The sequence below is a fragment of the Hylobates moloch genome, unplaced genomic scaffold (genome assembly GCF_009828535.3).
Source record: "Hylobates moloch isolate HMO894 unplaced genomic scaffold, HMol_V3 SCAFFOLD_9, whole genome shotgun sequence".
Taxonomy (NCBI): domain Eukaryota; kingdom Metazoa; phylum Chordata; class Mammalia; order Primates; family Hylobatidae; genus Hylobates; species Hylobates moloch.
In genome coordinates, this window is record NW_026652284.1 from 76,002,290 (window position 1) to 76,029,694 (window position 27,405).

Below are 27,405 nucleotides of genomic sequence, written 5' to 3' on the forward strand. Positions count from 1 at the left end.
GGGGATTATGTTCATTTCCTCACTTTCTACTCCATCTGCTCTTAAATTTGGAGTTTTCCTGGGTCTTACTAGCCCTTATGTACTGATGAAGTTACAAAAATGACAATTCCAACTTCACTGGTTGTGTTCCTATTGGTGTAATGTAAGACCCACTTCAAAAACTTCCCCAGTTAAATCTGGGACTCCCTAGGAGTATCTGACAAGATCTCACAAAGACTGCCTTCATGTCCTTCTGCCCTGGCACCCCCTTGATGATACTGACGTCAATGTCTGTGAATCGCCCAAGAGAGGGAGCCTCATCAGCACCAGTATTACCAGGGCCCCTGTGACAGCTTCCCAGTGCTCTCAAACCCTAAACCTCAGCATTTCAAAAAGGCAATGCATTTCCTGTAAGTTCCACTATGAGTCAAAGAAACAGAGCTACATGTTCCCCTCCAATACCCTGTCATCTTCCTTGTCATGTTCTGAAGAAGGCTTGCTTATTGTCCCCACACCAAACTAAATGTAGCAGATGCTGTCAGCCCCCACCCCTCATGTTTCGTACATATTTCACTCTCCTCCAGATAACTTCCACTACCAATATCTGTATCTCTGTGGTTGGAAGATTTTTTTTTTCCCCAGAACTGGGAAAGGTGACTCTTCCTGCATGTGCAGTAGGCCAGAGGTGCCAGGGAATTCACAAAAAATTCTCGGCAAATGCTTCTTCCATGAATAAAGTGCCCACCGAGCACTCCAGACAGACCAGGACTCCCTTGAGGAAATCATTTCACCTCCAAGGGCTTCAATGTGGCGCTGCAAAATTAAAGTGTAGAACCAGAGCGACCCTAAGGTTCTTTGCATTCTCAAACATTCTATGGATCTATATATTCAGCCTATGCTTTCCAGGGAGGTACTGTGAGTCCATTTCTAGAATATATTCTTGAGACAAACTCCTAAATGATGTTAAGAGTGGAAAAGTTGTTCAGCAGAAACAAGAAAGTTTCCTGTTAGATCTTAACAGGAAAGAATCAATATAAGAAAGATGTAATTTTTAATAACTCAGAAATAAAGTGTGCTTTTAGCATGCTAAGAATTGAAGGAGGGAGTGAAAAGCAGAGGAAAAAAATGTGGTCTGGTAGCAAGTACTGCGAATGCCAATTATGAATTTGTCCCAAACTCTAATAATTGGGTAGAACCATGAAGAGGGAGAAGAAAACTCATATTTAACTTGCCAAATGGCCAGCGCAGTGGCTTACGCCTGTAATCCCAGCACTTTGGGAGGCCGAGGTGGGTGGATCATCTGAGGTCAGGAGTTCGAGACCAGTCTGACCAACACGGTGAAACCCCATCTCTACTAAAAATACAAAATTAGCTGGGTGTGGTGGCGCATGCCTGTAATCCCAGCTACTTGGGAGGCTGAGGCAAGAGACTCGCTTGAACCTGGGAAGTGGAGGTTGTAGTGAGCCGAGATCGCGCCATTGCACTCCAGCCTGGGTGACAAGAGCGAAACTCCGTCTCAAACAAAACAAAACAAAACAACAACAACAAACTTGCCAAATAATCGTTCAGTGCCTAGTATTAGCCCTATGCTGTGCCAGGCACAGGGGACACAGTACTAAGCAAACAGACATTCTCTGATCTCTTAAAGCTTGCTGTCATCTCAAATCTCACCATTTTACTGAGTCGGGTTCATTTAGCTCACATCAGTCCCAGTTCCATCCTTCCCAAGTCATGCAAAATGAATTCATTGCAGTCTCCATTTTCATAACTTAGCATTTTAGCTTATGACCTGTTTGGGGTTCAATGCCAAGTTCTTAATATTGCCCAAACATCACCTAAGAATGAGAGGAGAGGCCAGGCTCACAAACATTCTGGGGAGGGTGGCAGAGTCATGTTCAGAGGAGGAGGCTGAGCACAGTTGTGTCCTAGAGAGAGTTCCTGGGCCTATTGCTCTGCTGTAAACAGCAGTTGTCCAAAGCAAGTCAGAGAAATGTAGGAACAGCAATGCCCATCTATGTGGTTGGCCATTTTCCTTTGCTATGTAAAGAAATAATTAACAAGAAATTGAGCTAGGGTCCTCACAGCTGCTTTGAGAAATTCTGAAGACAAGGCAAACCAGCAGGGGAGGCGAGGGAATGAGCAGGGTACAGGAGAAAGATTAAAATATCAAAAAGGAAATCAGTAAATTTGAAACCTCAGACCTGGAAACAATTAGAGGTCAGCTGGCAACTGTCAAGAATCAATATAAGAAAGATGTAATTTTTAATAACTCAGAAATAAAGTGTGCTGTTAGCACGCTAGGAATTGAAGGAGGGAGTGAAAAGCAGAGAAAAAACATGTGGTCTGGTAGCAATTATTGCAAATGCCAGGGGCAGCTTTAAGGAGTCACTCTCACCTTCTCAATGCACCAGCCTGAGTTGCGTTTCTGCCTCGATGCAGCGCCCACAAGTGTGGCATCCCCAGGGCACAGTTGGTGTTTCTGCCACTCAGCTAGTTCAAAACACAGTGTGTCCAGGGTTCCTCTACATGCCATCAGTCCAAACATGGATGTATCTACCACTCTCTTGTTCTCCAAAAACCTAGTGTAATGGAAAACTTTTTTAATTAAAGAGCCCTTGATTCACCTATTCATTCATTTTTGTGCTAAATTGATACTTTTAAATATTGAAGCTTCCAGGAGCAGCTCAAAAGTAGCTTAAGTAAAGACTTTCACATTTAGCAGGTTTTTTTTTTTTTTTTTTTTTTTTTTCTGAGACAGGGTCTCACTTTGTCGCCCAGGCTGGAGTACATTGGCGCGATCTCGGCTCACTGCAAGCTCCGCCCCCGCGGGTTCACGCCATTTTCCTGCCTCAGCCTCCCGAGTAGCTGGGACTACAGGTGCCCGCCACCACGCCTGGCTAATTTTTTTGTATTTTTAGTAGAGACGGGGTTTCACCGTGTTAGCCAGGATGGTCTTGATCTCCTGACCTCGTGATCCGCCCGCCTCGGCCTCCTAAAGTGCTGGGATTACAAGCGTGAGCCACCGCGCCCGGCCCCACATTTGGCAAGTTTTTGTAGATCTAACTAAGATAGGAATGCGCAGCCAAATGGAAAAACATATTTTCAAAAGACTTGGGGATGAGCGCAACCTGAAGATAACTGGAAATGAACACTTCTCCAAAGAAAGAATGAAAACTATCTTAAAGACCATGACATGCAAACAGACAGGAGGATCCCTGAAAAGATGAGACTGGCATTTTCCAAAGTATGTTCTGTGGAATCTTAATTCTGAATTATTTTAATAGCCATTGCAGAAAACAAATCAAACAAAATGGGTCCCAATATCAAGTAAGTTCACAAAATGCCGGGTTACCCAAAGTTAAACAGATTCCTTTATTGTAGCAGTTTTCAGATCCTTTCTCGGATCTGAATGGGAATTTAAATGGGATTGTGAAACGCAGAGTTTGTACGTGGAGTGGAATTTACTATTGTACCATTTTAGAGTTAAATCACCCATAAGACCGTTTTCCTGTTGACGATTTCACCAAATTCAGGTACTGGTTGGCCTAGGATTTTCCCTTTAAATCGGCAGATATCCGTATCTTAAGTACATTGAAATTCAAATGGATTATTACAAGAATAATAATCACAGAAAACACCTCTGGCACCTTTTTCAAATATTATTTCTTCTAATAAGATCTCTGGGATAAAAGAAAACTCTAATGTTCCTTGTTTCTGAATGCCTCTGATCAGTGAGTTTGACCCAATTCACACTTGTCAGGATCCCAGACGAGCATCAGGCAAGCCTTCACGCCAGTCTCATTTGACCTTGGAGTACAAGTAATTGTTCCCTGCTTTGTTTCCCTGGAGCTGAAAGTTATTAGACCTGAAAGGAGCCTGAGAGGTCGCCTGTCCCAGCAACAGCCAAGGAAACTGAGGCTGCGTGATGGGAAGCAACTGGCCTAAAAGCCACACACCAGCTTTTCCTAGAAGCCAAGCTTCGCAAAGCCCACCCAGATGACTACACTATGCTCCCCCTCCCTGCACTTCTGAGGCATAAAGAACCTCACATTTCCTTCAACCTCATATCCCATTTGGCTCTTCAAGAGTCTAAAGTAATTCCAGTGAGCCTCCCTATGCCCTGTCACAGACTGGAGCACATTAAGGGCAGGAAATTAGGGCAGGAGTGTGTTTGTAGATCCGGTGCTGATTACTCTTCCACTCAGATTGTGCATCTACCAATACGGAATGGATTTATCTCTAATTTATTAAAGGTCGGTCAGCATGGATTGATAAAAGAAAGGCCAAGTCTGATACATTCAACTAAATTGAATTCTTGGGCCACATTACCAAATCAGCAGACATAATTTATCTGGATTTCAGAAAAGCGTTTAGTGCTGTACCATATAACAGATGCATTTGCTAAGGCAAGGCATTGTTGTGTCACGGTTAAGTGTCAGGTGGCAATTCTGGAAACAGGTTTAAAATGGCCCAGAACCCAACACTGGGTGCACTGACAGGAGACGCTTAAGAGTACAGACAGAGAGGTCAGTCTGGGGGTCATTATTTCAAAGTCCTTGACCCTAATTATAATTTAATTTCCACAATGGTCATATCTCTTGAGAGCAAAATTGGGATGAAGGGGACAGTTTTAAAAGGAACAGACTGAAAAACAAGTTCTGAATTTCTTTTTTTCCATCAAACTGGCTCAGGGATGAATGAGTTATTCTTCCACCAAATGAACACAAATAAACAAAAGAGAAAAGAAGCCAAAGACTTCTGTCCAACAAAGAAATGCAGTGAACTCTGAACAGGACGGCCATGGCAGGCAGTGGGTTTCACTAATACTCCAAACTCGCAGAGTCTGAATGGATACCTCGAGAAGAAGAGAAATGGCATTTGGTGTTCCTGAGATATAAATAGGCTCAAATAATTACATAACTGTGAGTCATTAATATTCCTGCTATGGCCTCAAAAGGCACGAGCTCCTAACTCTGGTTTGAATTTACTTCTTCTTAAAGTCAAGATTTATGCATCAGCTTTACATCTTTATGCAGGCAATGTGGAATGGATTTCTCTCTAATTCATTAAAGATCAGTCAGCATGGATTGATAAAGGAAAACCCATGTCTGATATATTTGCTCAAATTGAATATTTCCTCTGGGCTACTGCAAAGGTGACCTGAGGTGACTGAAATCAAGAATTCGGCCAGGCAGTGTTAAACTGAGATCTATGTCTAATATCTTCACAGGCTCCTCAGGAACCCAAAACAAAGCAGTAGCCAAATGCAGCCTCATTTTCTTAATCGGGAAGAAGCTGTGGTGTTTGGGTTACTCAACGACTAGTCTCCAGGTCTGCCTGCAAGTTTGAAGCTAAGGTTGTCCACAATACTACAATGGCCTTGAGCATGTGTGTACTTGCACACATTGTTCTGTCTCCATGCCTCACTCTCCCACTCCACCCTGGATACCTGTCAAAGCCAGCTAGACACCACAGCCATCTCTGGCTGACACTTACTTCCCTCTGGGATGCTCTTCTTGTCTGGAACTACGGAAGGTATGATTGCCAGTTTTATCTGTCAACTGGAAGGGTGTTTTCGGATGAGATTAACGTTTAAAGTAGTGAACTTTGAGCCAGCAGGTTGCCTTCCATAATTTGGGTGGGCTCCATCCAATCCATTGGAGGCTTAAAAAGAACAAAAAGAGAAGCCTCTCTGAAGCAAGAGAGAATTCTCTAGTAGACTGCCTTCAGACTCCATCTACACCATGAGTTCTCCTGGGTCTCCAGGTTGCCTGTCCACGCTAAAGATTTGGATGTGCAAGTCTCCATAATTGTATATACCAATTGCTTATAACGCATTTGTTTTCATATATATAGTGTATATATGTGTGTGTATACATATATATACACACAATATGTGTACACACATATATATATACACAATACGTGTGTGTGTATACACACAAATACACATCATGTTGGTCGTGTTTCTCTGGAGAACCCTGACTAATATGCAGAGATATTAATAATTACACTTCTATTCAGATTTGGGTAGCCTCCAACTTCAGGTAAGCTCTCAGTTTCCACTTCACTTCTCTGTTTCTAGGAAACTCTTGGGATCTGCAGTTTTAAAAAAAGAAGTCACGGAACAGTAATGTTACAGGATTGTAGTAGCAGGAATTAGATTGTATATCTACTCTAAGAATCCAGAATTCCAAAGATGTTATGCTGACTCCTACAGTCGGAAGCTGCTAGTCTTTTAGCATTTAAGACATAAGCTCTTTGCATCCTCTTTCCAGCTTTTTTTTTTTTTAATCAGCTTACTGGGAAACTGTGGCATTTCCCAGACAGTGGCCTGGAAGGCTTTGAGTGCCAGTACCCTGAATCTCCTTCCTAACAATCTCCTTGAACCATCACCGTACTCTCCTTGGGCCACCATCCCTTCATCCTTAAGAGCCACAGGCAGTTCACGTCTCCTTGTTTTGGCCAAAAGCCTTAATTCCAGTGTCCCAAAGCCTTTCTCATTTCTCCCATGGTATCTAGCATCAAGAACGTCCTCAGGGAGAGAGTCCTAAACCCAAGATGAAGAGTGGGACTACATCAATCCAATTCCAGGGTGGTCATTGAGAACTAAGGGGGAAGCTGGCCCAGAGAAAAGGGAGAGAATACAATTTTTGAATGAATATATTGGAATTATTATTGGTGTCAATTACACTGTCAGTTCATTTCTGAAACAAGGCAAGGAAGAGCAGAACAAGTTCAGCTGGAATGAAGACAAGAATGTCTTCCCACACCTGCCTGGTGACATAGAAACCCCTGGTACCCCAAGAGACCCAGGCAGAAGCAGAGCAGGCAGAACCTCATGCTCCCCTCAAGGAAGAGTGGGGAATGGATGCATCCTGATGACATTGAGGGAGGTTATGGCACGTCCATCCTTAGCTTAACTTTAAGCTCCTAAAGTTGTGGATTGAGGATTCTTACAGCATCTAAGCCTTTCATTGGTTGAAAAAATAAAATGGATCACCTTACAAAAAATGGATCCTCCTTCTTCAAAGACAAATGGGGCTAGAAAATGACTAACATATATACTTTGTAAAAGTGGGGTTTCCGGACATCTCCACTGACAATCAAAAAGTGGTTTCAGAGTATGTGTGGGGAAAATAATTAGTAAAGACTTTTTCTTTCCTACCAGGTCTTCCGAGTTATAGGTAGATTTTTTAAAGTAATTTTGTTGTTTATAAATCTGTAAGTAAAAGATACAAGGCTCTAAGAACATATGTAAGTCTAAAGGATTTTTCAACCAAATAACTCTTTCATGTCTTCCTTTTTTTCAAACTTAGAGTAATGTTGAGTTATAACAGTATTTGACCATATTGGGTTCTCGGGCCTCCAGTGGTGCTCTGAGTGTTTCCAAGCTGTGGGCAAAGACTTGAGAAATGCTGTCTTGGTTCTACCATGCATGTCATCAAGACTTAGATTGGGCATACCAAAAGAACTTTGTTCACAAACATGATCTGGTCATTCCTTTCCCCGTTCTAACGGTCCACCTCCCACCTTTACATCCAAGATGATTTACAGCAATAACATCCAATCACAGCATTCCCTTTCAAATGCATTTGAAGCACAGAGACATAGATTTCTTCAATTCTTTAGTAGAGATGATACAGAAAAGCAAGCTTGCCAGAATATCTCATGAAAAAATATAGGACATAAAGACTGGAAACCATCCTGTGCTCTGTTCATTTCCTGTATCGTAATTACATAAATTATCATTGGGGGCAGAAAAACGAATTCTTATTTCTCCAGGACAGTTTTCCAAATCCATATGTGGATACATGGGACAGTTTTCCATGTGAATGAGAAACTGGCCAGGAGAGTAATCAATGCATGTCTGCAGGACTGTCCAGGGCTCCTGGCCCATGTACATATGCACAGCCAACCTCAGTGGGACCCGGCCTACACACCTATTAAATGGGCCCTCAGGTGCCACTGTGCCCACTGCACTGACCAGAAGACATAAGGCCAAGAAGGTGAGGCCATGTATCCAAGTTCATACAAGCCATTTAGAAATGGAGCTGAGGAGACTCAGTGCTGGGCTGTGTCCTCATCAGCCAAATGGATCTTTGGATAGGATCACTACCTGGCTTTCCTCCAGAGGACTGCCGTGTTGAGAATCTTGAACTCAATTTAGAATAGAGCCTTCTGAGCCTTGCCTACCACCCCGTACCTCACACAGCTATTCAACTGCAGAAAAAGAACAAATATAGAGAATGAGAAGGAAGAATTTTGTGGCTTCTTCTAGTTCTTGATGCAATCACTACTTTCAAGCTTTACATATGATGCTGGTTTTGACGTGATAAATTCATGTTTTCTTGAGCTGCTAATATAATATCTTTTTTTAATTTAACATGGGAGGCAAGGAAGAGAAAGCATTTACTACAGTGATTCTGTGGACGTGTTTGGTTAAGGCCACCATTGTAGGGCCATAAACTAGCTACCCAGTACCATTTGAAACACCGCCAATTCACTTATCGCTAACATGTTTCTTAAGAACAGAGCCTCTCCTCTCCTTCCCTTGTCAGCTTGCCAAAAGCTTTATATTGCCACAGCCAGTGACAAAATGGGATGGGATAGAAGTGTGCATTAATTGTATTCTGAAGCCTGCCATAAATTCGCTGCAGTGAATCGGGATGGGAAGATTAAACAGCATTTAAGGACATGTTCTAAAGAATTACTTGAAGATAAAATAATGGTTTGTGTAGGACAGAAATAAGATGACACAAGATGACTGATTTATGTGTGTCACTTGCAAGGTCACTGCTCTTTAGAGGAAGGAGTGAAGTCTTTATTCCATACAATTCTCCATGAAAACATATTCAATATCCCGCCCATAGTGTCCATTCACTGAATAATGACATTGCCTTGTGGGCCGAATCATGAATGAGGCTACTTTATGGGCACCCCCGGGACATAGCAAATATTAGGCTTTGAAGAAAGAAGTGACAAGTATACAACAAGGAAGAGATTGAGAATATGTGAGAAAATTACAAATAAGGGAACCAAGGGTTAAACAAACTTAGGATAGCCATGCAATTTATTGTCCAGGCTGAGATATCTTTGAAAGATAAAGGAAGCACTATAAACATTATACCAGGACAGCAGGCATAAACTGGAACTATCCTGTCCAATGAGGTATAGGCATCCTAAGCATAATGTTCTCTAGCAAAGGAACTTAAATACTACAAAGAAAGTGTATCTATGAATCGCATGAATTAATGACAAGGTCAGGAAGAGGTATTGTGTTAGAATTTTAGAGCTGCCATAACAAAATGCCACAGACTTGGTGGTTTAAACAACAAAAATTTATTTTCTCACAGTTCTGCAGGACAGAGGTCCAAGATCAAGATGTGGGTAAGGCTGGTGTCTTCTGAGGCCTCTCTCCTTGGATTGCAGGTGACCATCTTCAGCATTTGTCTTCACATGGTTTTCCCTTTGGATATGCCTGTGGCTTGATCTCCTCTTTTTATAAGGACACTAGTCATATTGGATTAGGGCCCGCCCTAATCCACCCTCCATTTAGCTTAATTACCTCTTTACACTTCGTTTTAGCTAAAAGTCTGAGAAGCAATTAATTGCCTCTTTAAAGACCCTATCTCCAAATACAGTCACATTCTGGGGTACTGGGGGTTGGGATATCAAAATATGGATTTGGAGGGGACACAACTCAACCCGTAACAGGTACTGATTCCAACAAAGACCAGAGTTTTGTAAAAGCAGTTTGTGTATCCAAAAATGGCTGGGCCCTTAAAAACAAACAAACACAATACAAAGATCAAGGATTCCCAGATTCTGAGATTCTCAGACTCCCCAGGAAGAGGTCACTGGAGGCTGTGGTCACATGCCAGCACAGCAGATGGAGCCAAGTTTCACAATTAAGAATGGGAACCATGTTTCAATATTTAACTGAGATGTTACAGGTCCTGACAAATTGGTAGGAATATCAGTCATTGAGCTACAGCAGGGTGCGGGAGGCTTCCTGCTGTGTCTAGGGCTGACCTTCAGTTGCAGGATAATGAATAAGGCCTGCTTGGTGAATGCTGGAAGAATTAGGGCAGCAGGGGTTACTTGGGGATCAAGGAAATAGCTATTTACTAACCATACAGAAATATGTCAATATTTTAGCAAATAGTGCAACAGAGTTGAGTCTTACCAGTTCCTAGGTATACAGTTTTGTCTAATAACACCACCTCTTTGGGCTTTAGTTTTCTAGTTTGTGTGAAAGCTACATGTTTACTAGGCTCAGGTCCTTGAAGTTCAAGGTGTGGTCATTGCCATGTTAACAGTTTTTCCTTAAGTTTATTGACTGGCACAAAAGCCCCACCTTCCAAGGGTACCCATTTCCTTCACTTTCTTTCCTTTTCCATTCTCCTTTCTGTCACTCAGGAATTATCTAGAAGGGTAACAGAGGTCTCTCTCACATAATCTGTCAATACTTTTAGCTTGACATGATGAAGTTAGCTTTTGAAAGTAACCAGTTGACACTTTGAGAATAAAAATCCAGAAAGCTTTCCATGGGCAGGGAGAATTTTCAACCTCATCCAAGAGACCAGATCTACTTATATAGAACAATTAAAATATTTTAGTAAGCAACAAATTGTAAATTAATACTTTTGTATGTACTTGAACTGTGCTCAATTCCCTGGATTTTCTCATCTTGTGATCTGGGCATTGGATTTTCCAAATTCAGAAAGACGAAGCAAGTGACAGACAATACATGGAGCACGGTATTAAAGGCTAGCTGAATCGATTGAGCAATGGTGAAAGTTCAGCAACCCCCAGCTTGGAAGCAGCTCACCTAGAAAATATTTTCATCATTTCAAGTTTTCTCACCCAGAAAATAATGATAGACTGTTCACCATTTCTGCCATAATCTAAAATAGTAAGAAATGGGCATAAGAAACAATTATAAGGAAGTATTCCTGAGGTACCAGAATTCCTGGGTGAAATAGCAGAATTTTGTGCTTTTACAATGTTTAAAATCAAAGCAGAGATTCTTCTCTGGAGACAGCAGGATAAAAAGATGACTTTCAAATGTTCGATCCAGTTCTGTATGATGAGAATTAAAGTACTGAAGACAGTAAAAGCCAAAAATCATGTGTGAGGCTTTGTAGGCAAGGAATAGGTGTCAGTTCTTTAAAACACAAACGAAAAAAAAGGCCTGATTTTCTTTCGTGGATTTATTGTAAAACCATTTGCAGAGGAGTTTGGGGGAAACCCTGGAAGAAGAGATTATTTTATGTAGTAAATAACTCCAGCCAAAGACCAGACATGTAGCTCACCCCTGCCTGACAGAGGAATTGGGAAACCCACCAAGCAAAGAGAGGATTATGTTGTATTGGAGCTAAATCTCAGAAGAAAATATTGCTGGGAGGATCTTCATACTTTTGTTTCTAATACGGAGGATGGAAAAAGGAGGGAGATAATGACCACCAACAGTGAATAGGAAAATGTAACTAAATATGGCAGCTCCCAGAAGATAGATGGGAGGGGGAATCCCAAAGCGCTCAGACTCACTTTAGAGTTTACAGGTGATGATTCCCTTTGATTCATGGTTGCCGTTCTTAAGGGCAAAAGAACTTAGTTGGCTAAAGATGGGATACAAACAGAAAGAAAGGCTACTCCAGCTGGGAAAACAAAAGATGTTTGGGATGATGTTGATGAAAGCTTTTTTAAAGTGAGAGGTACAGAGAGAGTGTAAGAGGAAAGCAGCTGGAGTTTTTCCAGGTCGGCTAATGATGCATGGAGCTGCTGACACAGCGGTTCATCCAGCCAGTGCAAGAGAGAGCTGCCTTGGGGACCTGCCCTTTCTCTTAGGGCTGGACCCTAACAGTACAGGGTGGGGAGGCTTCACCACTTGGTTTATAAGACTTTTTTTTTTTTTTTTTTTTCTCGAGCTTTAATTTAAATGCTCACCACTGGGACACACTTAACTAAAACTCAGCTTAATTTTCCCCTTTTCAGAATTTGTCCCCCTTAGCAGGTATTTAGTTTCTAAGATCAGAAATCAGCAGGGGAGAGGACATTCATCTGGGTTATAAAATAAAATGAAACGCCTCCACTTTTTCATCCTCGGTTACTCAAATGCCTGGTGCTTTGCTCATGAGGCTGAGAAAAATCCAAACTGGATGTAAAATGCTCACCTAGTTGGTGATCATTTACTCATCCCAGGGACTAAGGGAACTGTGGGTCTTGATAATTATGTCTGCTGAGTTGTGAGGCTGTGCCTGTGTGATTGGAAATGTAAAATATGGTGCATGATGAAATGTTGCATTTTAATCTCTCTTTTTTCATGCTGTTTCTCCAATTGAGACAAGATGACATCCAACACAAAGCCAACATATTTGATGTTCTTCAAATTTATAACTTCAAATTGCAGATCCCATCTCACTGTCTCCCCATTATCAGTAAGTGATCTCTAATCCCTCCTTACATAATTTCAGTAGGGGGAATTTACTGCCTCTGAAAGTCACTCATTCCGGCTTCACAATTTAGTATAGGATAGACTCTAAATGTGACAAAGGTTCTTTCCAGGTGACAGCAATAAGGTTGATGTGTTGATGTCTGAAGCCTGTGCTCACCTGAACCCACAATGCAGAAACTGCCTTCCTATTTATAATTCACATCTACAGCCAAGCTCTTCCCATGCTATCAGGTTTTATGGAGGAACAATTCAGATGCATTAGTGTTTGGCCTCATTTTGGTGATAATGCTTTACCTCTAGCACAATGGATTCAGTTTAGACCTTGGGAAGAATGTTCCTCATATGAAGGTTTCTACACATTGGAACAGTTACTTTGGGGAGGAGTGGAGTGTGAAGAATGTCCTCCAAATACCTTTCAACATTTTACCAATTGTAATGCCTCTGTGACAGTGCTGCACATGGCCATGCCTGAAACAAAGGAATGTACTAGCCGTCCTTTCCCTCATTACATCAGATCCCTCTCAAATAATAACAGGATGGTCACAGAGATTAGTCCATCTCAGGGGTCAGCAAACTATGGCCTATGGGCCAAATATATTGTATTGCCTGTTTTTGTAAAGCCTTGTGAGCTAAGAATGGTTCTTAGACATTTGTTAATGGTTGAAAAACGATCAAAGTAAGACTTTTTTTGTGACATGTGAAAATTACATGAAATTCAAATTTTAATACCCATAAATAAAATATCGTTTTCTTGGACAACATCCATTTATATGTTGTCTGTGGCTGATTTCACATTACAAGAACAGAGTCAAGCAATGGTAACAGAGACTGTATTGGCCAACGAAGCCTAAAATATTTTGTCTCACCCTTAACAGAAAAATTTGCTAACTTCTGATGTATGTCCTCCCCAAATCTTCCTGATCATATTGCCTTAAATTCAAATATAGTCTTTTTGTAGTTAATTGTTTATAAACCTTTCTGTATAATGCCTGGCACATACCCTTCACAATGCCTAATGAATAAATGTAACCAATAATTTTATTATAAGACAAACGGAATAAGATAAGACACTCTGAAGATGAAAAAACGGTGGTACTTCTTGTTAGAAACATCACAGCACTATGCCTATTGATCAAACTGTGCCTATTGATCAAAAGTTTTTCTTGATCAATAGGCAGAGTTTGCACTAAAATGCCTCCCATTTTCTCTGTATGAGATCTGAAACTCAACAGCCTGTGCACTGGTTCTAGACCCTGGCTTGTAATTACAAAGCAAAATCCTCTAATGCCAATAACAAGACCAGCCTCTATACCTTTTAAGTGCAATCTTCTTGATTATAAGCAGCCACTGACCAAAGACATCAATTAGAGAGGGAGATTTCTAAACCCTGGGGCAAGAGTTTAGTTAAAAACAACTTGGGAAGTGGTTTAACTCCTTGGCTATCACCCACCCTCAGCACACGGCATTCAAAGCAGATCATTATTTCCTACAGCAGGGCAGAAAATAACCACTCTGTGTTTCGAGTTGGGTGGCTCCTCTCTTCTAAACACCATCACCCCATTTAAAGCCAATGTAGAGGAAGTGCAGGCGGGGGATAGATCTGTTTGTTTGCCCCTGTCTCGTTATTCTGTTTCAAAATATCTGGCCCTGGTTTTAGAGCATTTGGGGGCTTCAAACCCTTTGGAAGATCACAGACATAAATCAAAGCTATACTTAACCCCAAGGGGCTGCCATCATCCACCATATCTCAGAAAGAGCCAAGAATTCCTGTCCTGAAGCCAGCCAGCTGGGAAGTAGAATGGCAAGGAGAAACCTAGAGAAATTCCAGAAAGAGAACCAAGAAATGCCTCACCTCCACCCACCCCAAATAGAATGCAGCCTGTAATTTACATGCATTTTTCAAGGATGTAGAATGAAAAATTTGAGCAATCAAGTATAAACTAGAGCAAGGTGACACTCCTATGTACATTCATACACTCACTCATTCTTTCTGTTGCCTTTTCTATGAAGCCTTTTTTGAGTTTTTTTGAGTTGGACCAAGTCACTGTCTCTCATTAGTCTCAAAGTTCCTCAAACTTGGCTACTTTTCAACGTGTTTGAAATGCAATAAATATGTATGTATATGGTAATGATTTGTTCTTACTGGCACACTTCAGCCTCTAGAGGGCGTTCAAACCCCCAAGCCCTGAAGAGGAAGAGTTCTGTTGTGTTGTATGGGTTAACAAATCGGACTAAGGTGTCAGCGGTGGGGCATTTGGTAGGAGGAGCAACAAGGTTCAGAGCTCTTGCTCTTCCTGGAGAACCCATCAGAGGCTCCTCTTTTCAAGATCCCCCTTGTCCTCTTAGCTTTCTTAGAGAAACCCTTTTGAAAAATTGCTTCACTTTTTTCTTTTTCTTTCTGCCCATGTAGCTGCTATGGTCACCTAAGCAAAATAAATCCTCCCAGCTCAAATAACTAGGTAATGAAGAAAGGGGATCAGATAGGTATTTCACAAAAAATTCCAATTAGTAATATGTGATAAGATAAATATTGAGATAGCAGAGTTCTGAGACTCAACCCCCAATCGTAAAAAGGTTGAGAAAATTTTTTACTTGTCAGTTGAATGTCCAAAGCCTCCTATCTACTCTTAAAGAGGGAGGCTTCTTTCTCTTTGGGAGCAAGGCTAAGTTGACCTACTTAACGAGGTACACTCCAGGGGAGAAGCAGGAATGAAGGCAAGGAGAAGAGTGGCTGGAGGGAAGGCCCTGTAGCAGCTGTAGGTATAAGAAAAATGGATGGGAGAGGAAAGGGGCTCCAGCAAGTGTTCCTGTGGATCCCCTTTAATGTTCATTGCAGCACAAAGACCAGAATCCCTTTTTCATTTACTCTTGGCTTTAAATTTATTTCTGGACACAATGTTTTGAGACTGAACTACATGAGTCACCAGGTTAATATGAGCTACCATAGAAAATGTTCATTTGTCTGTCCAGTATTCTTTGTACATTTCCTTTGAAACCCATAGAATGTGGTTGGCTGAAAATTTCCAGATATGTAGGTAACAAAATATCATTCTGTATTCCATAAATGTGTATGATTATTACATGTCAACTAAAAATAAAAGAGAAAAAAATGGAGTCTACTATTAACAGGATCCTCAGAATTCTCTAGGTATAAGTACAACTGCTTGGACTACTGCATGACAAATCACAAAAATCATCAGGCATCTCGTCTTGGCATTAATAAGAGCTCAGTTCTAGAGTCAGGGCAGGGTTGTCCGCAAGCTCTTGGTTTGGTAGATGGCATGATATTTGCTTTCTCAATTATCTTTTTCCTATTTAAGTTGCCAAGGGTCTCTAGGGCTACCAGATGAACATATTACTCCAGAAGGAACAGATGTATCTGCTTTAACAGGTAAAGAGGTATCCCAGATAAGGCTTTCCATATGAGCCACTTTTCCCCAGTGATCCACCCCACACACTGCCACAGGCCAGGCTCATTTTTCTGTCCTCTCATCGGTCTGTATTAATCAAATATGTACCATATGCTCAATACTATTGGGCTGAAAAGTAGCTTATAGGATCCTTCCTGTTGGACTTACAATACAGCAGGAAAGCGTAACATATTAAACATTAGGAAAATCATTGCTGCACTAAAAAAGCACTTGGAGCTAATCATCTAATGGCAGTACCCAAAAGACACAGTATGCAAATTCATATTGCTGAAATCCAGCGACTAGCCCAGTTTCTGAGCTTTCTGATACTTGATTGATCAGCTCTTCCTCCCATTCTCTGAGCTCCCCAGAAATCTAATAAATCTCTTTGTATTGTTTAAGCTGGCCAGAATTGCTTTCTGTTGCTTGCACCACCGATATCTAATTGATACTGATAAACTGGAGGTTATGCTCCCATGGGATGATTTTGGAAAGAGAGAAATGTGAAAAGCAAAAGATGAACCAGGAGGCTACTCCAGTTAACAAAGTACAAAGCCATAGGGACCTGGACAGAAGAAGAGTATGAGAAGAAAAGAGAGACCAAAAGGAGACATTTTGAAATAACAAAATTCTGTGACAGGTTTTATATCAAGATGAAGGAAAGGGACAGTCAAGTATAACTCCAAGTTTCCTAGTTTAGTTTGCAAGATAAAAACATGGGAGTAGTTCATTCGTTCAACAAACGTTATGATAAGCCTACTATGTGCCCAACCCTGGGCTAGTTGCCAGTGATGCAGAGATTAAAAGTGACATGCTGCACAGTTTAGAGGAAAGGGGATGAGCTTCACTTTGGATAGGAAGAGTTTAAGGTACCAGGAAGAGTTGGAGAATAGAAATAGGAAACTAGAATGCTTCTGAAGGATCAGAAATTGAGCATTAGATTTGGGTGTCATCGATTAGTTGAGATATTACTTTAGATACAGTCTCAAATGGGATCACCAAGCCAAACTTATAAAAACATTACACGGTTCTTAGTAAATATATTGACATATCATTTCCCAAAACAACTATATCAATATATGAGTGCCACCAGAAAACTATGTCACTACAATTGTTAGCATGGTTGCTATCATCCAAAAAATTAAACTTTTGCTTATTTAATAGGTGTATATAATTGTACCTTGTTTTAATTGTTGTATCTTTGATTGTCAGTGAGGTTTAACATGTCACCATGTGTTTAATAATTATATCGCATTGGGCCAATTCATCTATTTACGTTTCTTTCCAGTTATATTTCCAGTTATCTATTAAATCTTATTATGTCATTAAAGGTCTTTCAAATATATGATATTTCTTTTGATTGTATGTTTGTTATTTTACTGAACAGTTTGACCTTTTCTGTGTGTTCAAATATTTTAAATTATCTGATTGCTTTAATCTGACATAATTATATTATGCCTGTATTAACAAAATAAATGTATTTTCTACTATTTAGGGGGCATGACATTTTTTGTAATTAGGAGTTTGTTTTGTGTGGCTATATAAGATGATTTATCTCAACTTGATATTGTTATGCAAAGGCATTTATTAAGTAATCTTGGGTCTCCACATATTCTAAGGGAAAACTAGTAAAAGAGAAAATGTAGTAGTTCTACTACCTAGCCTCTGACAATAAAGGGCTGTGTGACCTTGGACAAGTCCCTTTGGCTCGATAGACATCAGTTTATGCATCTCTAAAACAAGTGAATTAGACTAAGGTCTTTTCCAGAATTAATGTTTGATGATTCTGTGAAAAACAATGACCCTTATGTGAGGATAAGATAGGTGCTTCCTGAGCACCCATCTGCACCATGGTCATCCAACCCTTCGGCTCTTGCTTTTTGCACTTCACAGCTACCTTACAAATGTCCATGGCCATGCAGCCCTGCTGAAAGCCAAGGATCCTGCATATTTACTTCATTTAAGAAGGCTGCACAGGATATGCCTGGCTGACATAAATGGTGCCTAATGGGCTGTAAATGACTTTTGACCACTTGACCTTGGTCATGTTGATATGACCCCCATCAGTTCTCCTCCACTGTGGGACCACGCGGATGCCCACGCACCACTTCATAAATGAAAAGGTATTTCCCTTAATTGGGGAGAGGAAACAGGGTAATGCAGAGCAGCAGCAAGTCATGCATTTCATGAATGTGCAGCCTGATTGGATGCCACAGTAAATCACCCACAGCCTGGCCCTGTCAATTTCTCTGAGCCATGGCTTTGAATTACTTGCCTCAGCTTCCATTTAGCTCCACTCTGATCGCCACCCTCACCCTCACCCAGCAGCATCTCCCGCCATGCTTGCATGCTCCTCTACTACATTTCGCTTCCACTTTCTAGTCAAAGATATTTTTCCTATCATCCCAAACATAACATTTTCTTTCATCAAGATCTTTGTTCAGTACTCAGATTCCCTGAAAAGGTTTTCCTGTGTGATGATAATGGTAACAATAGTTACAACTACTCTACTACTGCCCCCACCATCACCACCACCACTGCGAACTGAGCCCCTGCTATGTGGCTATCACTATATTATATGTTTTATAAACCTGTTATCTCACAGCCAGCCTGCCTGAGTCTGAATCTTAGCTCTGTCACTTTCTAGCCTATGTGACCTTGTTTAAGTCATTCAGATTCTCAATGACTCAGTTACCTTATCTGGAAATTGGGAATATCCATAGTACTTATTTCATAGGAATTATATGAGGATTAAATGTCTTAATCCATTTGGCTGCTATAACAAATATAACTAGGTGGCTTATAAACAACAGAAATTTATTTCTTACAGTTTGAGACCATTAGAAATCCACTGTCAAGGCGCCAGCAGACTCAGCATCTAATGAAGGATTGTTTCTCATAGACGGTGCCTTCTCTGGCTGCATGATCACATGTTGGAAAAAGCTGACAAGCTCCCTCAGATCTCTTTTCTAAGGGCACTAATTCCATTCATGAGGGCTCTGCCTCATGTCTAACCACTTCCCAAAGGCCCCACCTCCTAATACTATTACTTTGGGGGTTAGCATTGTAACATATGAATTTGGGGAGAACACAAGCATTCAGACTACAGCAAATGGGAAGTATTTAGAAGAGTGCCTGGCACATAGTAAATTTCCAATAAATTTTAAGTAAAAATTATGTTGATGGTATCTTCATCACACAGATGAGGAGACTGAGCTTCAGAGAGATTATTTACCCTAGTGTTCAGGTTACCTGCTGCTGCATAATTAACTACTCAAAATTTTAGTTGCTTTAAATAACAATGATTTTATTCTAGTTCATGGTTTTCTGTGTCAGGAGTTTGGGCTGGACTCAGCTACTAAGTTCTTCTGCTCCACCTGGCATTGACTAGGGTCACAGCTTGTGGCTGGGCTGGAGGGTCCAATGTGACTGTATTTACATACCTGGCACCTTTGTAGAGATGTCTGCAGGCTGAAATCAGCTGGGCCCCTATCCATCTCCATGGAACCACAGGCCCCTCCTATGTGATCTCCCAATAGAATCACTTCTGTTGGTCAAAGCAGTCAATGTCCAGCCCATATTCAAGAGGAGGGATGTAGACATTACCTCTTGTTGGGAGGAGCATCGAACAACTTGTAGCCACCTCTAATCTAGTACACTGAAATCTCATACTAGCAAATGAAATTAAATCAGATATTACTTTACAAGTATTAAGCATAATATGTAGCACCTATTGAGCATCCCAAAACTAATAGCTATTAAAAATTGGAAACCTTTTTCTCTCTGACTGCCAATTCTGTGTGCTCGGCCTATGCTCATCTCACATCATGGAGATAACATCACCGATTAATGCACAGCCTGGGTTCAGCAGCCTTTTATGAAGGACTGCCCACGGACATGTCTTATTTCCTAACATAGGCCCAAATTTTCATGAGACAGGGATCTAACTTTATTTTTGTTTGAATCACTCAGAGTACCTAAAATAATGCAGCGCATTCAATAATAATTCAATGAAATCATTTAACAAATGTTTATTAGTCACAAAACACCAAAAATAAATATTTAGTAAGAGTGTTGTTTCTAAGCATTTTGTCCATTCATTCACTCCTTCAACAAATGCTTGTTAAGCAGATAAAAATGCATATTCTATTTATGGAGTTTGTGTTCATAGATACAGAAAATGTTAGAGCTGAGAGGGAATATAAGGATCATCATGTTCGACACTCTTATTTTGCATAGGGAGAAATCCAGGTCCACGGAGCATAACTGACTATCTTAGCTGGAAGTTTGCTATATCAGAGCAGAAAGTCGGGTTTTATGACAGGTCACTATTTTTTCCAGTAGGTCATCTGACTCTTCCCAATACACAGTAGGTGTTCCAATCCTGTTCTAAAGATGTGCTGTATGTTTAAGAGTATAGGAGTTATTAAATTTGAGTTGGAAATATTAAAATGACTGCACAATTTTGTATCTTTTTAAAAATGCATATTTTTAGTGCTGTCCCCTGAAAAGACTCTAAAGCAATGATGACCCAGTAGCAATGAGCATCCTTAGCAGCCAATTAAATGGCCTGTCATAGCATTTCCAACAAAGAGGAACAAGAGATCTTTAAAGAAATAAATAACTCCTAGTTTGTGGCATTGTTTTGTGCCAGAAAGCAAGAAAGCTATCAAAGACTAGCTGGGTCCTGTCAAAAGGACAACGTGAAGGGATTTTCACTAACAAAAGAATTAGCAAAGAATGATGACTGCAATGAATTTTACATTACAAGCTCATGGAATATAAAATTTATTCAATAAATGAAAACCTTTTTCTCTCTGACTGCAAGTCCTGTGTACTCAGCCTATGCTCATTTCATGTCATGGAGATAACATTCCTGATTAGTGCACAGTCTGGGTTAATATAAAATTCCATGAGCTTGCAATGCTACTTTACACAAAGAACAAAAAATACCTAATTTGTCATTATTCCAATTGCTAGAGTATCAACTATTTGCTCTGAAACCTTATAAAGGAAAAGAATTAAGCATTTATTTTGCCTTTCCTGTACAAGCTGTATCTTAGAATTGCCAAATAGAGTGCCAAGGTAATGTTCTTTAAAGAGGAATTCCAGCCAACAAAGAATAATGGAATTAGAGAACTGCACTTGTACCACTACTAATGAAATAATGGCTCTAGGCAGATTCCCATTGGATGTTAAAACCATTAGGTGGAACTTGATAATGGAAGGATCAGGCTGAGTCAGCATTACCAAAAATAATGTACATCATAATGGGCTGCAGTAAGAAATATGCAGCACTACCTGTGCAATATTATTGCCTAAAAAGTTAAAACTGAATCCAATAAGGCCTTTACATCTAACTATTGATTTAGAGGAAAAACAGGAGATAGAGGAATCAAATTAAACAACCAGGAAGTAATGAGCCAATCCCAGGATATAGGAGCGTCAACACGACAAGTAGCCTGGTTTCTCCAACAAATCAACTAGAAAAAAAGGTGAGAAAGAAATTGTTCTAGAATAAGAATTGTATATTATGTGTGGACTTTGAATCCTGATTCAAACAAACTAGTTAGAGAAAAAAAAAACCTTTAAACGATTGTAGAAATTTGAATATGGGAAAACTATTATGTGATATTGAAGAATTACTGTCAGTTTTATTATGGCATAGTGGTGATAACAAGTAAGTTCATTATCAGTTATAACTGTACATCAACATGAACCAATTCTATGAATATTTCCTTTGAATTTTCTCTTGCATCCATCAATAGCTTTCCAGCACCATAATTTTGACCCCAATAGCCCTTTCAATAGTGCCTTTATTGACCTCATTTAACTTCTCCTTTAAACCAAACATATTTAAGAATAAATTTGGCTTCAAATTGATCATAGTGACTTGAATGGATACAGGTTTACTTTTCTTATAGAAGAAGTTTGGAGTCAGGCAATTGCCAGCTTTGATTTAACAGACAATGAATGATAGAACTGACATCTACGTTTTGATTTCTTGCGTTTTCCTATGTAATAGCAAAGCAGCTACAACCCTTAGAGCCATCACATCCATGCTCAGGTTGGGAGTATGAATAGGGGTGTGACCAGCTGCATCTGTAAACCACTATCAAAACAATAACATTTCCAGGAACTTCCGCACTAGATTTCTTGTTATTTCTCTTTGGCCAGATCTGAGGGGAGGCTAGGAATGTAAGTCAGGATTGTCATGGCTGGGTTGCACTGTCATAATCCAAGCCCTGGAAAAAGGTAACAGGGTGGCTCTGAACAAAACTGGAATTTGCTTAGTAATAAAGAAAGGAAACTGGCTATTTGGGTAAGTAACTAACACATATATAATAATTATTCAGATAAGTCTTTCTAAAATATCAATTTCGTCAGTTCCTCTTTTTCACTGCTGTTCAAAAGTTTTCAGTGGTCCTTGCCTGAAGCAATCTTCCCAAGATGGCTCTCTGGCATGCTGGTCTTGGAACATATTCCTCTCACCAAGGCTGGATTATCTAATTACTGCCACAGCTGAATGTCCAACATGCCAAGAACAGAAACTAATGCTGCCCCTCGATATGGTAACATCACCTGAGGAGATTCAACAGTCAGTTGGTGACAAGTTGATTATATCAGAATCCTTGCATCTTCAAAGGGGAACAAATGTTTTATCTCAACAGAGAAGGACATGTGTTCTAGATGTGGGTTTGTCTTTGCTGCCACACTGCCTTAGCCAGCACCATTCCTTGGGGGCTTGGATCTATTGGCATGAGATCCCTCATAATACTGCCTCAGAGTAAGCCACCTACTTAAAACAAAGGAGGGATGACAGTGGGTATATGACAGTGGGTCCTACTGACCCCACCACATATGGCACCATCTAGAAGCTATCAGCACTGGAATGGCCTCTTGAAGGGGAAGCTAAGGCTTCTGCTTAGAGATGACCGTGCAGTGATGGGGTGCCATTCTTTAGGATGTGCTATATATCTTAAACCAATTACCATCATATGATGCCCTGCCCCCAGAAGGAAGAATACATAGGTCTGAGGATCAAGACATGGAAGTAGGGGTGGCCCCACTGACCATCACTCCCAGGGACCTACTTGAGGAATTTGTGCTTCCCATAACCACAGCTTTAGGTTGTGTGGGTCTAGAAGTCCCAAGTCCCGGAGAGAAAGATTCAATTGGGTGATACAGTAAGAGTTCCACTGAACTTAGAGCCAAGGCTGCTGCCTGAGCCCTTTGGGCTACTTTTGCCAGTAGACCAGCAGGAGCAGAAAGGAATGATGATGCCAGCTAGAATAATTAAACCTACTCATCATGAGGTAGGACTGCAGTGACCTAATGGAGGTGGGAAGAAATATGTTGGGCACTCATGGTCAACTGGGTCACTCAGGCTTTCACTAGAAATTGTCAAGTAGAGCAAATGAGGCCTAATAACGGAATGATAGAAACTCACACCTACCCCACTCCATGCAAACCACTTAGACTAGCAGAAGTTTGGCCAAGAGATAAGGAAAATGTAGAAGGAAAGGGACTCCTGAGAGTCAGCTACAGCCTCAGGACCAACTGTAGCAGCCACTAGCCATCACTCCTAAGCTTTTCTGTAAAATGTGACAGCCAAACGCTGAAAGAAATTGTGCCAGAATGAAGGGAACTTAGTGTGAAAGGCAAGCAGATCTGAACAGGACCAGGGGTAAAATGCGGTAAATGCAGTGAATGCAGTCGGAGTCCCACCAGATCCTATTCACCAAGCTGATGTCCCCATCCCCAGCTGCTGTGTGTGTTGGCTGCTACCTGCTCATAGCACCTCTTTCTCCAGAAAACTGCCTTACCATGAAGTAATGCATCCCCCTTCCTCAGGGGCTGGGGAACCACAGCCAGTGACAGGGAGCGAACGGACATAGGGATATAGCCTGGCCCCTTTTCCTCAAGGTGGGGTGACTCTGTGGTGCTGTTTGTGATCCAGAGCCCCTCATGAGACCAGGCTGAAACTGGACTCCAGTTGAACTCACTTCCTTGGCTGGCTTCTTGACCCTCTCTTAGCCTGCTCACCTCACTCTCTGTCTCCTGAGAACATCTTGTCCAACATTTATCTTCTCAAGATTCCCCATTTGGGGGCTCTGTTTCCAGCAAACCTGATCTAAGATGCTGTCTGTTTGGGGTTAAATTGTGTCCCCCACAAAGATATGTTCAAGTGCCAACCCCTGGTAGTCATGCACGTGAACTTATTTGGAAATAGGGTCTTTTAAAATGTAATCAAGTTAAAATGAGGCCATATTGGCTTGGGATAGTTCCTAATCCAACAACTTGTGTCCTTGTAGGAGGACAGACACAGATAGACACACATAGAGGGAAGACTATATCGTGTTACAATGGGAGCTGAGATTAGATTTGTGTTGCCATAAATGAGACCATCAGGGATTGCCAGCAACCACGAGAAGCAAGGATGGATTCTTCCCTAGAACCTTCAGAGAGAGCACGGCCCTACCAACATGTGGATATTGGATTTCTAGCTTCCTAGTTTTAAGCCACTCGGTTTAAGATACTTTTGTTGCGGCAGCAACGGGAGCCACATACACTGTCACTGGAGGTCCAACTTAGATTTCATTTTCTCTGTGGACCTCTCTCCCTATTGAGTCCTGCCCCGCCGACACCAGGATCTCCACAATAGCACCAGTAGCTCACATTTTCCCCTCCATTCACTGCCTCTTACCACATGCAGCCTGGTAGTGCATCTTCACTGTTTGTAGGTGCTAGACTATAAGTTCTTGGAGAGCAAAGACCAGAGATGATACTTATGCCACTTTCCCAGTTTAAAGAGTCTCTTTAGTTAGTATTATCTTTGTGATAGAAAAATTGAAAGATGTTTTATTATGCATTCCTATTTTAGCAAATGCTCCTTATGAATAAGAGATAGAAAAAAAAGCTGAGAATCATTCAAAATAAACAGTTTTTCTGTCTATGAAAGGTTTCATTTCATTTATGTGTTGGACCACTTTGGCTGGTGGGGAGGAGGGTATGCTAGAGCACTGACATAGCTAGGGAGATAAGACTTTTTAAAAATGTGGACTGGTAAAAGTATTGGCAGATGCATAGCATACTTTTAAAAGTTGGCATTTGTTAGCCTGCTTGCTTAAAAGGGTGCTAAGACTTGGTATTCTGAAGTCATCTCATTTTCAAGGCTCATGTCCTTAAATTCCTCTGGAAGCCGAAGCATATCTAAAACAAATTCAGGTGAGTGGGAAAAGGTTATTTATAGATTCAGCTGGAAAACAGAAACATGCTGGCCTCAATTTCAAACTCTTTGATTTTAGCATCCAACAACATTTATTAATTAAGGAGACATTCACATTCTTTTTAGTGTTCTCAATTCACATCTGGAATGTTTCCTTTGAGAACAAGTGTCCTACAGAATGCCAGTGATCTATTAGGACCACATTTCTGGGACTATTCTCTTCTAATTAGACTGTTCTGGGAGGTTAGTGGAAGGGAGGCAACAAGGAGAGTATTGCTAGCCCCATAGAGCAAGAGATTAATAATATCAATAAAACAATCTCATTCTTGGGAGCTGTAAGCCTTAGTATACATTCTTCATAAACAATTTGTGAGACTGAACTTCAGGGAAGGAATTCACTGGTCAATGTGAATAACCACAAATGCTTTAAATTTAACATTTTTGCCTAGTCATCTTAAAAATAAGTCCTAAGAAAATTAAGCCTAATGTTAGTTTTCTTCTAAGTTCCCAAAGGACAGGTGGAGATGATTCAACTGTAAATTACTTGGATAACTTTAAATACAGTAAGATGGGCCATCGTCAGAGTTTTGATCTGGAATACTGCAGATGATGAGCAGAATAAAGGCAGGATCACTTACTGACATATCCAATTTTATATTTGTAATAGAATTAAAAATAAGAAACCCATTACTGATTTTCCTGGAAGATTTAATTTTGTCCCTTAAGGCTATCTTGTTTTCCTTCTTCTTCTTCTTAAAATATGTCAAAATGTTAGCAGAATGAGGACACTGTTCTTCTGTCCTAGATGTCTTATATTCAAAATATTCAAATGTAAAATCAGATCAAAAAAGAGGTCCAGTTTAAGAAGGCAAAGAACACGAGAACATTTAGAGTATCTAGTGTCATTCTACAAAAACCTTTTCTTTCCTCATGAGGGCCTTTGATACCCTGCCCTGGAAAACCAATACACATTATTGTACAACTTGATAATGTGTGCATACTGCTCTGTGAGAAATTGGCAGAAAAAGTAAAGTGAAGAAATAATACTCGTAGTTATAAAGGAAAATAATAAGGTCACTGCAAGCACAATTTTTCTTTTTTCCAAGGCTCAGTGTTCATCATCTTTCTAAGATTGGATTTCATTTGCACTTTAATACTGGATGGGAAAACTTCACGTTAGTTCTATCAGCTCACCTGCCTGTGACAATCTCAAGATCTTAATAGCTAGACCACCAAACAGGAAATAGTCTCACAGATCAAGTTTTTGAAGCTATCAGTCCACAAACCTTGCTTGCCAAGAATATTTTCCAAAGCCTGTACAAATTTACCATTATTTTACATAAATTTAAGACAAATATTTTATGTCTTTTTATATAAAACAGAAAATAAGATATATCTCAGGGTAAATTAATTCATTTGCATGTATCTATTTGTTTATTTGCCCTTTTTTATCATTTATTCCTTCAACTAACCCAAGTCAGGAACTGTGCTAAGTGGTGAAAATGTAAAGATGAATAATCCATTTTCCTTCAAAGGGTTCTTAGGCAAGTAGGTGGGCAACCACTTGCATCCAGTTCTAAATAGGCCAAAACAGCTCCACCCAAGTGGAAAGAAATATTTAGAGCCCTTCAGAACCACTAGGACAGTTGGCTCTGATCTCAGATAAGTGGAGAAAACAGATCCCCACTCAACTGGGAATTTGTTCCTCTGTGCAACTTTCTAAATCTTCTTGGCTAAATCTTTGAAAGCCAAGTTCTTCATTTTCTTTCTTGTTCTCATTCCAAGAGCAGTTAACATTGAGTTTGCTCTGCCCCAAACCCCTCTTCAAAATGCTGGTATTTCAACTGGTTTTAAGTAAACCTCAGTGTTTTGTTTTGTTTCTTTAATGCTGAGAGGAGGTGGGGGGAGGACAGGACTGCATCTCTTTCAGGAATGTTACCTGCCTGTGAGCAGAACCACTCACTGCCTACACTCTGCTTACCCGGCCTTCAATACCCATGCAGCTCCGCTATCACTTATCGAGTAAGAGATAAAAAAGGCAATCAGAGCTGTAGCAGCAAACTGTTTCAGCAATCAAGTCTTGCTCTAGCTAGTCTGATTCCTCTCAATTGTTTCTTCTCTATCCTTCCCGCACTCACTACCCCCTCAGCTCCTGGTCTCCAAGTTTGTTTCCTCATACAGCAGGTCAGTGGCTCTGCTAGTCTCTACTCCCTCATTCTGCTTATAGATGAATACGTATTACAGACTTTCAGCCTCATCCTGGCATTCAAATTTCTCTGACCATTATATTTTACTGCCTCTTTCCTAGAACTAGGTACCTTCCTTGT